This window comes from Cervus canadensis, chromosome 20, assembly GCF_019320065.1.
Source record: "Cervus canadensis isolate Bull #8, Minnesota chromosome 20, ASM1932006v1, whole genome shotgun sequence".
In the NCBI taxonomy this organism is placed as follows: Eukaryota; Metazoa; Chordata; class Mammalia; order Artiodactyla; family Cervidae; genus Cervus; species Cervus canadensis.
Window position 1 is genome coordinate 38,354,177 of NC_057405.1, and position 16,105 is coordinate 38,370,281.

The window sequence follows — 16,105 nt, forward strand, 5'->3', positions numbered from 1 at the left end:
CAGAATAGATACCTCCCAGTTTTTTTTCTTTTTGCTAAATAAAATTATTAACAAAAAACAAATGAAGACATGATAAAACTACTCTTATTTAGTGATATCAAGAGCAGATCTTAATTGAAAAAGAATAGAGGACCTCTAACAATTCCTTCCAGCAAACTAAAGTTTTTAGAAAAACAACTCCCCTGCTTTGTTTTTAAAGAGGTAAACCACTTTCACAGGTAAAAAGTATTTTTATTTCTTTATATTTCATTTTGATCCATTTTAAAAAGTAAGATGTCTAATCAGTGTTTATGCAATACATTTGGTCAATCACAGACCATAGACTTGTCTATGGACTAGTTTCATAACCCAAAGTTTTGGAGTTGTCCAAAGTATCAATAATGCAACTTTGATCAAAAGTTGTTCTGAAAAGAAAAAAAAGAAAAAAGCTCTTTTATAAATAAAGTAGGAGGAGAGGCAGGAAACCCAAGGAAGTAGACCAGGATGGGAATAGATGAAAAGATTATGGGAAGGCCTTGGTGGCAAACAACAAACAACTTCACATCCAAAAAAAAAAATGTATAAGGCAATTCAATATGAAGGGAGCATTGAGAGAAGATAAAATAAATTATATCCTGGAAGAAATTCTGGTTTATGAGCATCTCTAAAGTTTGCTCCAGAATACAGCATCACATGTTGTGTTTAAAAGAAAGTTTATAAATTAGGAGTTTGGGGTTAGCAGATACTAACCACTTTAGATAAAAATAGATAAACAACAAATTCGTACTGTATAGCACAGGGAACCATATTTAATATCCTATAATGAACCATAATGGAAAAGAATATGAAAAATATATACATATATATATAAATCACTTTGCTGAAGACCAGAACTGAAGACTACATTGTAAGTCAACTGTACTTCAGTTATAAATAAATAAATACAGAATGGGCTCCAAAAAAAAAAGTTTAGAGTAATTGTTCTAATTGCCACACTGTAAGATGTTAAGATTGACTTCTTGAGATGTCTGTATTTTATATTTTATCACAAATATGTGGGAAGATTAAAAATGGTAAAATTCCCAAAAGTCTAACTTCTTCCTAGGGCAAGCTCACAAAACTCTAGATTCAGGTTGGAAATGTTTCAGTACCAACTATTGCATGTGCTTCTTTACCACACAAGTCAGTGTATGGTCGCAAGAGTCATTTCCCAGCTAGCACACTCTTCCCGCAAAGACTTTAACTCAGGGTTCTGAGATGCCAGTGACAACCACCTCCAACCTGGAGAGGCCAACGGTGCGGATTAAAATCACCTGCCAGATCTTACACGGATTTCTTCAGAAAGCAACCACTTCCCCAAAGGGCATTCATCAACTCCTTCAGGATACAACCTTACGATCTTAGCTGAAACCTAATTACCGTACTCTTCTTGTTTTTTGTTTTTTCCCCATATGACAAAGTCAAAATGCAGTGCTTGTAATCAATAGTGATCTCCTCTCCAGAATGCCATATTTGCCCAGAATGCCCTCCAACATAGAAAGATATGATGGTTCATAAAAACGATATGCAGGAGAATGATTTCCTTGGCAGCCAGGAACACAAACTCAGGCCTAATCTCCACTGCTTAGATGTAGAACAAGGCAATCGGGCAGAAGGCACAGTTCAATACAGAATGCTTACAAAAACCTGAATTGCACCCTAGTATCTTTTTGCTCATAGGAGAATTATCTCTGCTTGCTTGGTAAAAATACTTGGATTGTTTCAGTCCAAAAAGGCAAGTGAATATGACTGCAATGAGGGTGAAGAGGTAGAGGAGACATAAGTAAATGTGGGCACACCCGGGTCCATTCAGAAGTTCACTTTGGTCAGAAAATACATTTGTACAGTCACACTAATCACACTGCTTCTTCCCACCGTCACTCTCATGCGCGTCACTCCATAACCTCTAATTCTGTTTACATAGTTATATATCTATTCCTCTGTACCCATCTATTCATATGTGTGTTTCAGAGTTGGTTTACATACTCCTACTGGCTCTTGAGAATTTAGAGGTCAACCTTCATATCGATATACCCATTTGAATGCAGAGTTCCAAAGAATAGCCAGGAGAGATGAGAAAGCCTTCTTCAGTGATCAATGCAATGAAATAGAGAAAAACAATAGAATGGGAAAGACTGGAGATATCTTCAAGAAAATTAGAGATACCAAGGGAACATTTCATGCAAAGATGAGCTCAATAAAGGACAGAAATGGTATGGACCTAAGAGAAGCAGAAGATATTAAGAAGAGGTGGCAAGAATACACAGAAGAACTGTACAGAAAAGATCTTCATGACCCAGATAATCACATTGGTGTGATCACTCACCTAGAGCCAGACATCCCGGAATGTGAAATCAAGGGGGCCTTAGGAAGCATCAGTATGAACAAAGCTAGTGGGTGATGGAATTCCAGTTGAGCTATTTCAAATCCTAAAAGATAATGCTGTGAAAGTGCTGCACTCAATATGCCAGCAAATTTGGAAAACTCAGCAGTGGCCACAGGACTGGAAAAGGACAGTTTTCGTTCCAATCCCAAAGAAAGGCAATACCAAAGAATACTCAAACTACTGCACAGTTTCACTCATCTCACACGCAAGTAATGCTCAAAATTCTCCAAGCCAGGCTTCAGCAATGCATGAACCGTGAACTTCCAGATGTTCAAGCTGGTTTTAGAAAAGGCAGAGGAACCAGAGATCAAATTGCCAACATCCGGTGGATCATCGAAAAAGCAAGAGAGTTCCAGAAAAACATTTATTTCTGCTTTATTGACTATGCCAAAGCCTTTGACTGTGTGGATCACAACAAACTGTGGAAAATTCTGAAAGAGATGGGAATACCAGACCACCTGACCTGCCTCTTGAGAAACCTATTTGCAGGGCAGGAAGCAACAGTTAAGACTGGACATGGAACAACAGACTGGTTCCAAATAGGAAAAGGAGTACATCAAGGCTGTATATTGTCACCCTGCTTATTTAACTTATATGCAGAGTACATCATGAGAAACACTGGGCTGGAGGAAGCACAGGCTGGAATCAAGATTGCTGGGAGAAATATCAATAACTTCAGATATGCAGATGACACAACCCTTATGGCAGAAAGTGAAGAACTAAAGAGCCTCTTGATGAAAGTGAAAGAGGAGAGTGAAAAAGTTGGCTTAAAGCTCAACATTCTGAAAACTAACATCATGGCATCCAGTTCCATCACTTCATGGCAAATAGATGGGGAAACAATGGAAACAGTGGCTGACTTTATTTTTCTGGGCTCCAAAATCACTGCAGATGGTGATTGCAACCATGATATTAAAAGATGCTTACTCCTTGGAAGGAAAGTTATGACCAACCTAGACAGAGGGATGGGATGGGGGAGGGGGAAGCTTCAGAGGCTTGGGATATATGTAGACATGTCTGATATATGTTGTACAGCCGAACTTAACATTGTAAAGCAATTATACTCCAATAAAAAAAATACTTTAAAAAAAAATAAAATAAAAAGCAGACATTACTTTGTCAACAAAGGTCCATCTAGTCAAGGCTGTGGTTTTTCCAGTGATCATGTATGGATGTGAGAATTGGACTGTGAAGAAAGCTGAGCCCCGAAGAATTGATGCTTTTGAACTGTGGTGTTGGAGAAGACTCTTGAGAGTCCCTTGGACGGCAAGGAGATCCAACCAGTCCATCTTAAAGAGATCAGTCCTGGGTATTCATTGGAAGGACTGATGTTGAAGCTGAAACTCCAATACTTTGGCCACCTGATGCAAAGAGCTGACTCATTTGAAAAGACCTTGATGCTGGGAAAGATTGAGGTCAGGAAGAGAAGGGGACGACAGAGGATGAGATGGTTGGATGGCATCTCTGACTCAATGGACATGGGTTTGGGTAAACTCCGGGAGTTGGTGATGGACAGGGAAGCCTGATGTGTTGCCATTCATGGGGTTGCAAAGAGTCGGACACAACTGAGCAACTGAACTGAACTGAACTTCATATTGAAAGTATTTTCTTTCCTTCTCCCTTGGGTAGTTCTATGATTTCTGGTTTTGAATAAATATTACTGACTAATCTGTCTACCTTTTCAGTCTCAGAGTATTCCTTCCAAGAATAATGAAAATAAATATTTACCAAGTGCCTGAGTATAAACCTAGAAAAGAAAGGAGATTCAAAATAGTAAGGCAGCCGTTGACTACTTTGTACTTTTAACTCTCTTTTATTAATTAGGGCATCAGTTATCAGTTACTGCAAAAGCAAACAACCTCAAACCTCAGGGGCTTGAATAACAACGAGTTTTTAGCTCACAATTCTGTAGATTGGCAATTTGGGCTGGATTCAGCTGGATGGTTCATCTGGTCTCAACAGGCTCATTCATGCATCTGTGGTCTGCAGGCATACTTGCTGGGGTGTGAAACTATCAAGGTTCAGAGCAGGGTGACATTACCTCTACTGCATTGTAATATAGTATAAGGAATAATAATCATTATTATTAAAAAGTAATATATAATAAACTATGGAATAATTTTATTAAACATAATTTTTTTCAAATCTCAAGCTTTTATTGTTTTAGTTTTTTACAGATCATCTTTCAAGTTTCTGAAAAACCAGGGGCTCTTTACAAACATCCATTAAGTTATTATTATTTTAATCATGAGTGAATTGCAGCAAAAGCAAAGACTAGAGAGTCAGAACTTTGGAAGTAAGCACTGGCTCTGACACTTTAGTTCTTCTACTTTCAGTTTTCCATCAGTTGTCTTACCTGAGAAATCGGGTGTCATGGACTTATCTCTCACCCCAAATTAATATGTGGAAGCCCTAATCCCCAGTATGACTGTATTTGGAAACAGGGTGTTTAAGGAGGCAATTAAGGTCAAGGTCATACAGTTGGATCCCTCATCTGAGAGGACTGGTGTCCTTAGAAGAAGAAGGAGACAGTGATACATGTCTTTCTCCGCATGCGTATGGAACAAAGGCCTTGAGAGAACCCAGTGAGAAGGCAACAACCTGCAAGCCAGGAGGTGAGTTCTCACCAGGAACCAGCCCTGCTGACCCCTTGACATCTAGTCTCCAAAACTGTGACAATATAAATGTCTGTTGTTTAAGCCACCCAGACTGGTATTTTGTTATGGCAGCCCATACTAACTAATATATATAAATTAAGATAATACATTTTGGAGGGATTTTGTGAGGTTCAAATTAGATTCGCAAAATGAAAGAAATTTATTAACAAAATATCATACAGTGGCTAGCTATGAGTAATATTTAATGATAATTAGAGTTAGTGATTATTTATACTTGAATTTAATAATTGAATTAAAAATTGCCAAGGACATGTTAACAGTGCACGGACAGGCTTGGTGTAGGATGCAGGATTTCTTAGCTAGTAGAGATTGCCTCTCTGTGTGGCTGTTATTACTGACTCTGCCTATCATGCGTAGAACCCGCTTAGTTTCAGGATGATGAGTTGAGGAAAATTCATGCTTTGTCATGCAATGGAGGAAATGCAGTTTCAATCCCTGGGTCAGAAAGATCCCTTGGATTAAGGGAATGGCAACCCACTCCAGTATTCTGGCCTGGAAAATTCCATGGACAGAGAAGCCTGGCAGGCTGCAGTCCATGGGGTGGCAAAGAGTTGGACATGACTGAGCATATGATACATCCATAGTATTGAGTGTTTTCTTATATTTAAGTAATATCTAGTTGGTTCTTTTTCAAAATCTGTGAAGAAAACAGAAGTTCTATGGTAATAAAAATAAAAGTGGGTTCAGTTTTTCCCTTTCCGTCTGGGCTGACCTAGAGAATGGTCTGGTCATTGAAGCAGCAAGACTTCCAGAGGCAGTGGCCAAAAGCAGCCTTTGGACACCACATGGAGCTGCTGGCCTCAGCAGTGAAAGGCAACGAGCCGCTCTAGCTCAGTGACACCTTCCCTGCTCCAGCCTCCCTGAGGTCCAGGTGTTCTAGGGTCCGTGTGGCCCAGAAGGAGAGGAACTTCTGTCCATGGAATAGGTCTCCTTTCCCTTCCTATGTCAGCCACTCCCCTTGCCCCACTTGTTTTCTCGAATACTCAGAACTGCCTGGCTTCTCTCTTCCTCCTGAAAGGAAAAAAAAAAAAGTCAATTCCAAAATGACATACTTGTGCACATCATTTTCTCCAAAGAGCTCTAAATATATTTTTAAAAACCTTCTCGTTTGCATAGCTCTTGGAAAGATAGATGGCAAATATTAGGTTTACCAATAGGAAAAGGTCCAGAAAGAGGCTCTCCAGGGACTTTCAAGAGAGAAAAGTCACAGAGTTGGACTGGTTGTTTTGAATGTTTTTCTCTATATTATACCCTATTACAAAATGACTGGAAAAGTATAGTCTCTGTGTTAGGTACCCCTTACAAATTAAAAATCAGTATAGTAAACATGAAGAAAGAATGTATCTTAGGGTCCCTAATAAAGTACTTCCAGAATTTCTAATGGGATATGGACAAAGGACAGATGTTATGGTGTTCCTTTTCCCTCAATTTCTAGTAAAATATAAACTAATAAAAACATCCCAATGATTTATAAAGAATGATTTTTAAAGTAATCAAGTTGAGGTGTACATGCAGAAGGCCTTGGGTTTTGATCACCAGGGAAAGAGTATGGTCTATTTGACATATACAATCTTCGGGACTTTTTGAGCCCAGCTGATGAAGCCATGGCCACAACTGCTGGTTATTTCCATGAGTCATATTAGAGAGCTTAGACCAGTGCAGTCATCAAAGAAGGTCTGCCTTCTGGTTAACTCTGTTTATAAATGCACCACAGATAGTTCTTCCTGGGGCTACAGAAAAATTTGATTTGCTCTTTGGGTCATTTTAATGAAATGCTGACTTTCAGTTTGTGATTCTTGGCACTATCCCAATTGCTAATAAAAAGAATTAGGAAAGAGACCCTTCTAAAGATATACCATCATCTCCTAAATATACACCAGTATCTGAGAAACACTCCCAACAGCTCTCTGGGATGAATTTGTTTATGTCTGTGTCTATGTAAAAGCCTACACATGGTCTTGGAAGGAATTATCAGACTCTGGGATCAAAGTGTACCTTTCTTAATATGTAAACTAGTTCCACCAAGCCAAACAATCAAAATAGGCTTTGCTGCCTTGTAAGCAGAGATTTTAGAGCAATTTTGGATATCCAAGAAACATAATCCTAGCAATGAGGCTAGGGAGAAGCATTTTTGTGAATGAATGCATAGAGATTTATGAGCTTGTAGGCAAGTCATTCAATCTTTCTAGGTATCAGTTTCCAAGACTCCTTTCAGTTTTAAAAGTCTCTGCTTTATAATCCCCTCAAATTGAAATTTTCAGTTCCAAAATTATCACTAAATACATAGGATGAGCCAGTTAAATCTTAGAGCTGCAGAGGGTCAAAATTAACAAATTAGATACAGTCTCTGCCTCCTAGGATTATGAACTGGACAGGACATCTACATGATAAATGATAAAACAACCAATCATAAGGACACAAGTGATAGTAGGGAGTTTTCTGCAGAGAAAGTAACATGATCAGAAAAATAAATACAAAAATGTAATTCTTAAAGGATAGCTTTGATTTGCATTAGAAGTATTCAATACAGTGTGGTCTTTCTCACTTAAATACTTCTCCCCACTTTGGCATGTTCTCCTTACTGATGCTTTTCTTTCTGCTGATACTAGTCGGTCCAGTTGTCCCAGTGTTGGAATGCTTCCTGGAATTTCTTTTTCTAACAGCAATTTTTTCTTTATATCATTCCTTCAAAACAAATCATAGATCAGAGCAACATACAATATTTACTAAATGCTTGTTGATGATGATGATAAAAGCTCACTTTCCAATGTAGTGGCTAAATAATTCAAGGAAGTGATCTAATCTGTTCTAAGTTTACTAAAAACAGAGAGATACATACACAAACTTTACATAACATTTTATATAATATAATTATTTTATACATAATATAATATAGTTAATAATATAACTATAATATAAAATAATGAGCTCTTAGATGGAAAAATAAGGTAGTGGCCACTTGGTGCCACTCTGGATTTAGTAGGAACAAGTCATGGCATGCTAACTTCTTTATTTAACCTCTTTATTTTTTTTTTAATTTTTAATTGGAGTATAATTGCTTTATGGGGCTTCCCAGGTGGCCCAGTGGTAAAGAATCCACCTGCCAAGACAGGAGACAAAGGAGACATGAGTTTGACCCCTGGGTTGGGAAGATCCCCTGGAGGAGGGCATGGCAACCCACTCCAGTATTCTTGCCTGGAGAATGTCATGGACAGAAGAGCCTGGTGGACTGCAGTCCATGGTGCAGCAAAGAGTCTGCCATAGCTGAAGCAACTGAACACTCACATATGCTTATATATTATGAAGGCTTCCAGATATATACATTCTCTTTGGATCCAAGGTATCAAAGAGGTAGATTAAGAGTCACAGGTTATATGAGAATTTTTAAAGAAAGGTGTTTAAAAGATAGATTGAGTCACTTTGTAAGAGGAAGATTTCCTCTTTAGAGAATTTGGGCTTCGGTGGTATTTGAATCAATGCCCTTTAAGAGAGTACTGTTGGGAGACAACTCTTCATGAATCTCTCATGTGTTTGTGTCCTTTGTGAGCAGAGTTACTGATTATGTTTTAATCATAGTTTAATGTTAAGGTATGGTGATGTAATATACAGAAATCAAAGAGAAGGGGACTTGAAGTCATGGAAGTTTATGATACTCACATTTCCCCAGGGAAAAATTCAGCAGACCATGCAGGGCCACAAGGGGAAACACCAGGGTCAGTTATGAGGTGGAGAGGAGAAGAGAGTGGGAATTGGGGCTCAAGGAACCAGAGAAAATGCTGATACTTTGACTGCTGCTATGCATGTGAGTAATAAACTTTTCTTGTCTATGACTCAAGACTCTCCTGTCTTCTGCCTGAATCCAAGAAACTGACTGGTTCGCCTACTAGCATGAAAGTAGGGTAAAATCTGAGACCCTTCACAGTTCTTGACAAAACCTTTTGACATCTTGATTCTGTGATTTTTGAGAGTCTGGAGATAATGTCTTAGTGCAAACAACATATACTAATGATGAGAATTCCAGTGTCTGGTATCTGATAAAGAGGTGACTGAGAGCAGGTGAGAACTTGAAGAGACTTTTGGGACAAATTTCATGGATAACCATCTCTTCAGCCTCTGTTATGGCCCATTCTCGTGTTGTGAAAGATCTTTAGCACAATATTGATAGGGCGTGCAATATAGCCACTTCCCAGGTAAATTGTGTTATTTCAAATTTCTACTGAACAAGGATATTCTGTTTTAGACACATAACCTGAACTGTATTTGAGGTCATACAATAACTGGTTACATCACACAAAGTTCTTCCTTTGTTGTCCCCAAAATGCATGAAGGTTAATGTGGCAAACACATGACCTACTAATTTTACTATCAACACCAATTACATCTCTTTTCCATGAGACCTTCCCATTGGTATGGTTGAAACAGTAAAACTATAATGTATTTTTTTTAAAATATCAATTCTTTGAGGGAATAGTGATAAAACAGTGATTTATTTCTCTGAAATTCCAACAGCTTTAGCAAGTTTATCTGATTATTTTTGTTTTTTTAAACAAGTTTCTCCAATTATTTTATAAGTATTTTATCAAGTTAGGAAATGTGAAACTTCATATGTACCTGGGAATATTTGTGTGTGTGGACTTATGTGGAATGTGCACATGGTGAAATGAGATTTACTGTCTGGGTGCTTCAGGTCTTGAGCTGGGTAAGAGAAAGCTATAATGAGAGTCAACCCTAGCCACTCATCCCACGTCTCCCATGACTGGGTTTAGAACTGATATTTAGGACTGATGCTTCACCCAAGCTTGCTCTCCAGCAAGGGGGAGAAGCTGAAACACCCAGATCAGAACGGGAGCAGGGAGCGCCTTGCTCCTTGTGGACAAGTTGACAGCTGAAGACTATGAATGCCAAACTGGTGTCTGGCTCCAGAATGTCTCTGGTCTATGACACAACACAGTCTGCCCCATAAAGACTTTGAAAAATGAATGGGAAAAAAGTTGGCTTATTGAAATCTCATAGTTAGGGTGGGAAAATTGCTTTCATTGTTTATAAAAATAATACATTCCAAAAATGGTGTATGGGGAGAGTTTTAATTTTCTCACTCCCCATTTAATTTTTTTTCTCTCGTATTTCAGAGAATAATATGGGGGAAAATGGGAACTGATAGCATATGTTTCAGTTGGATGGCTTGTTATTAGAGATAGGACAATCCTAAAGAGAAAAAGTGTTGCTTATCTCATGGGAAAAAACTTTAGTCACTGGAAATAGAGCAATATTTAGGTGACCTGTTAAAAGCAGGAAAGAGTCTGTACTTATATTCACGAGTGATCAGTGGGATGCATAAAACTCTGGATCATTCCAATAGTATTGTAAACCATGTGAAAACTGGCTAGCATTACAGGTCAGACATATGCCCCAAAGGGCCCAGGCCCTGTGGATCAAGCATCAGACACAATTCATGAAGAAAATCTCAATCTCTCAGATTCTTCTGAAAACTTGGCCCCAGTACTTTTCATGGGTCTCGTGTCTAACTGCCATTGAATGAATACAGCATAATTTGTAGATTACAAGATTTGCTTTTGAAAAAACCCAAGTTAATCTAATAATTAATAGAACTGTATATCACAGTAATTTAACTGTAAAATAATTGAGTAGTACCTTATCAAGAAATATGAGGCTTATGTTAAGAAAACCATAAATATTTACTGAGGTGTAAAAAAGTTTTGCTATATAGAGATGTATCATATTTTAAGGAAGATGGAATCTGACAAATGTTAATTATTCTAAATTAATTTACATGTTTATATAGATTCTAATAAAAATTACCCTCTCTATCCAAAACTTGTGTCATTTAGGGACACTAAAAACTACTTATTTTTCACGGACCTAAACAGAAAACTTAGCCAAGAACATTTGGAGATTAAAACAAAATAAAAAGAGTAGTTAAGAAGGAATTTGTTTTACTAGATATTAAAACTTTATGTAAAAATTTAATATGGCGTTAAGATCAATGGATAGATCAATGTAACAGAATATACAGGTCTGGGTGTTGATCCCTTACTTCTTGGGGATAAACATTGCAATCACGATGAGCCTGTTTGTGGGTTGCTGGTGTAGGTCTGGACTATACCATGTCCCTGCCCCTTCTACCCATCTCATTGTGGTTCTTTCTTTGTATCTTTAGTTGTGGGAAATATTTCCTACGAGTCTTCAGGTCATGCTCATGGGTAGTTGCTCTATAAATAGCTGTAATTTTGATGGCCTGTGAAGGGAGATGGGGCTTCCCAGGTGGCACTAGTAATAAAGAACACACCTACCAATGCAAGAGCCTTAAGAGACGTGGGTTCGATCCCTGAGTCAGGAAGATCCCCTGGAGGAGGGCTTGGCAACCAGCTCCAGTATTCTTGCTTGGAGAATCCCTTGGACAGAGGAGTCTGGAGGGCTACAGTCCATAGGGTCACAAGGAGTCAGACATGACTGAAAGCAACTTGGCAGACATGAAAAGAGGTGAGCTCAGGGGTTTCCTACTCAGACATCTTGGCCACTACCTACTAATTCCAAACAAAGTAAATTTCATCAAATCCCTATAAAACCAAACGTCTATATAAATATAATAACTTTGCAATATATATATAGAAAAAAAATAGATTCTTCTGTAATAGTTAACTTGAACCATTGTACACAGTTAAATTTATCCAAACCTATTGGAAAAGACTCTGACACTGGGAAAGATAGAAGGCAGGAGGAGAAGGGGACAACAGAGGATGAGATGGTTGGATAGCATCACTGACTTGATGGACACTGAGTTTGAGCAAGCTCCAGGAGAAGGTGTGGGAAGCCTGGCGTGCTGCAGTCCATGGAGTCGTAAAGAGTCAGACACAACTGAGCGACTGAACAACAATAAAACCTATGGCATCACTTATTTAGTATCTTGCTTTTGAATTTTGTTTCTAATAAATTTGCTTTGATCAGGAAAATCTAGTCATCTAATTTTTTAATGTTTTGATTAGGACCCCAATATACTATTTTTTAAGTTAAAAATTTTAAAGAAAAAAAGAAAGTTGAACTTTACCTCCACCCTTAATCTCTTTGTCAGAAAAATGATTCTAGAAATTGATCTACCTGCTAATGAGCAGGCATCCAAAAATAAAAACACTGCAGGCAACAAAGCTTCTGTTCTAAGAAAAAGATTGATTTCCTTGTTTGGATGATTTTAGTGTTTTGTAGCCTGTCTCCACTGAAAGAGAACTTTCAATTCCCCTCAAGACCACAAAATACCCCACTTCTCCCTCATCATTGTGGTTACCAGTTTATTTATCAGTTGTGGCAAATGGTAACCCTTTACACCGTACTTAGCTAAATATTGTTTGCTTTAGGGACAAAGCACAGAGGACAAATATTTCAATGCGGTTTTTCATCTGGGGAGGGAGTGGGACTAACACTTGAACTCCAGCTGATTCTCATCCTCTCAGACCCATGCAGTTTGGCTCCACAGTCTTGAACTCTGACTTGCATAGAGGAGGCAAGAATTAAATTGGGTGTAATTAACCTGAGAAGCCCCTAGATTCCAGGCCCCTGGTAAAGAGAAAGTTAGAAAAACCACTAGAACACCCTAAGTTAATTATTATATAAATAGCTCATAAGGAAACTAGTTTCTTCTTCTAAGGATCTCTGCAGGGGACTTTTTTGGGTCAGGATTTATGCTGATTTCAGTACATTTGCAATGCATGTTAACTCAAGCAAAATCAAAATTAAAAGAAAGTACCTCTACCCACGGCCATCCAATATGAATCAGATGAAATCCCCTTCAAGCCTAATATATTAGTGGGGGCAGGGGTGGTCAAATGGTAAAGGGCATAATGTCCTCTATCTTATTTAGTTAAAAAAAAATACGTTAGTTATGACCCACTGAATTGATTTCATGGTGGGTCACAATCCTCAGTTGAAAAAACACTGGTTTTTATGGGAACCCGTTTATGAGTGGGAAAAGATTTAGATCTGGAGCATTGAGCCTGTGAATACCCCAGATGTATAATTTTTTAAAGCAGAATGGCCTGAGAAAGAGGAAGTATAAGGTTGCAAGGCCACCAAGGAGGAAAGCCTACATTTTTTTCCACTGGCATTAGATTTCTTAGAGTCAGAAGCTGATGTACAACAGTGCAGACTATTTTATTGGTCTTACCCATTTGTTTTTCTACAGATCTATCAGTCCAAGTTTTGATAAGACTACCAGTTCAGGCTTTCATTTTTACCAATGGAAATGACAAAAAGCACACTACAAATGGAGCAAAAAGAGTTAAAAAAAAAAAGACTTTGAGGTACTGGATAAGAGCATAGACTATGGAGTCAGGCAAGCTTTGAATGAAATTCTGGCCGTGCCACTTACAAATTGGTTACCTTGACGATTTGCTTAAGCTCTATGATGCTGTTTTCTCATCAGAGTTTCTTGTGACACTAAAACACTTAGCATAATACTGGGCACAAGATGCTTAATATATATGGTGTGATTTTTATAGGATGCCTCCTCTGTCACTAATAAGTTGTGTGACATTGTGTCAATCATTCAACATCTGTGAACCAAGAGGAGCCATGTCTTTCTCATCTACAAAGTAAGGGACTTGAATGATATGGGTAATGTGTGCCCCAGCTTTAGGTTTCATTCATTAAAATCCATTACCACTAGAAATTTAGGCATACTGGAACCAGCTAGTAGAAGTATACCTCTTACCTAGATATATGTGGAAAATACAATCTTCCACTTTTTCACTATCATCCAGACACTGACTTCTTTAACCAATTACCTTGTTTGTAAAAATTCTTTAGAAACCATTTCGGAATTATGAAAGCCAAACTCCAATGTTTTAGCAGGAAAATAAGCAGGCTGCAATGACGTGATACTGTGTTGCTTAGATACCAGAAGTCATGAAAGATGTTGCTACATAACATTGCTGCTGCTGCTGCTGCTAAGTCGCTTCAGTTGTGTCCGACTCTGTGCGACCCCATAGACGGCAGCCCACCAAGCTCCTCTGTCCCTGGGATTCTCCAGGCGAGAACACTGGACTGGGTTGCCATTTCCTTCTCCAATGCATGAAAGTGAAAAGTGAAAGTGTAGTCACTCAGTCCTGTCCAACTCTTAGCGACCCCATGGACTGTAGTCCACCAGGCTCCTCCATCCATGGGATTCTCCAGGCAAGAATACTGGAGTGGGATGCCATTGCCTTCTCCGACATAACATTGATAAAGATCTAACTATGGATAAGGTTTTCCTGATCCAATTGTTACGAGATCTTCTGCCTATTCAATGCTCTAAGGATTATATAAAGGTATATCTTCTGCTTTTTTTTTTTTAATCCCAACAGTTGCTTTACCATTATAGAAGGACATCTTTCTAGTCTTAATTATTGGAAAGGGAATTCCCTGGTGGTCCAGTGGTTAGGACTCTGTGCTTTTACTGCTAAGGGCCCCAGGTTCCATCTTTGGTGAGGGAACTAAGATCCTACAAGCCAAGCAGCCAAAAAACAAACAAACAACAACAACAAAATTGAAAAAATAAGCCCTATTATCCTTTTATCCCTAGTCTACTTTCTACTTTATTCTAGGCCATTGTTAAACAATGTTCCATGGTTTAATTTAGTGAGAAGTCATTCAAAATGAGATTTTTCAGTGTCCCTGAGCTTTTAGCCTTCCTCTCCCCTCTACTTTCTTCTGTTCTAAAAGAAATAAATCTCCTTTCCATACATTTACCTACTTTTGGTTAGAATCCATAACCTCAACTTCTTCAGCTAGGATTATTTCTGCCCTGTCTGTATCTGTAGAATCTATCTCTGTTTCAAGGGGAGTTTATTCTCCCTTCTCTATGCCTCCATTTTGGTATAGGAATTTATTATGTCTCTCCTTCACAATTGAAACAGCATCTTACAAGATCACCTAGCCTTTCTTTTTTTCCCCTCTCATTTCAGTATATTCTTGCTGCAACCCCTAGCCAAAACTTTTAAATTATATTACTGAGTAAAGTCACAACCCTACTTCAAAACCACTAGCAGCTGCTGAGTGTTAAATAAAAAAAGTTTTCAAACTGGGGAACTCACTGTTTATTACATACTTATTACTTATTTGCATTTAGAAGCTATTCTATTTAACATCTGCTTCTAGCCATGATGTTGGGACTACTACTAAATTTACTCCAAGGCATAAACAACTATGCCACTGGAAAAAATGAAAGAACTATTTCAAATGTTTGACAACAGCACAGGACAGTGAACCCTGAGAAAAGAGGAAAAAATGAGGTGAGTCCATTTTTTCCCAAGGCACATGATCAGCAGACAGAGGAAATGATGAATTACCTTTAAGGGAATGATAATAAGAATGATTGTTGTTTATTAATCAGATGTAATGGAAAAAAGGATAGATTATTATTTTTTAATTACTAAAAGAAAAAAAGACTGTAACCTAGAATTCTATAAGCAGATAAATTATACTTCAAACTAAGTTGAAGTAAAGAGATTATCAAACATACCAAATCTGAGAGAATTTACTGCCAGGAGACCCGGGCTACAAGAAGTATATAAAGAAGATTTTCAGGTTGAAAGATAATGCTGTATGAAAATGTGATTCTACACAAAGAAATGAAGAACTCCAGATATGGTTAATACACAGGTAAATATAAAATGCTTTTTCATATCATAGTTTTTTTTTAAAAAAACTAGTTGACTCCTTAAAGCAAAAACAATCACAGGATTTATGACATATGTAGTAGCACAAAAGATGAGAAGGAAGAAAACGAAATTATATGCTTTCAAGATTTTTATTATATATAAATTATTATAATATTTCTGATGAAAGTCCAATATATTAAAATTCATGTAATAAATCCTAAATTTACTAAGAAAGTAAAATTTTTAAAATATGAAGATAAATTAGTAAAGGAGATGAAATGAAGTATTAAAAATTACTCAATCCAAAAGGAAGTCAGAAAAGCAGGGAAAAGCCTGAAGATTATGTGAACAAATAAAGCTCAAATAAGATAGCA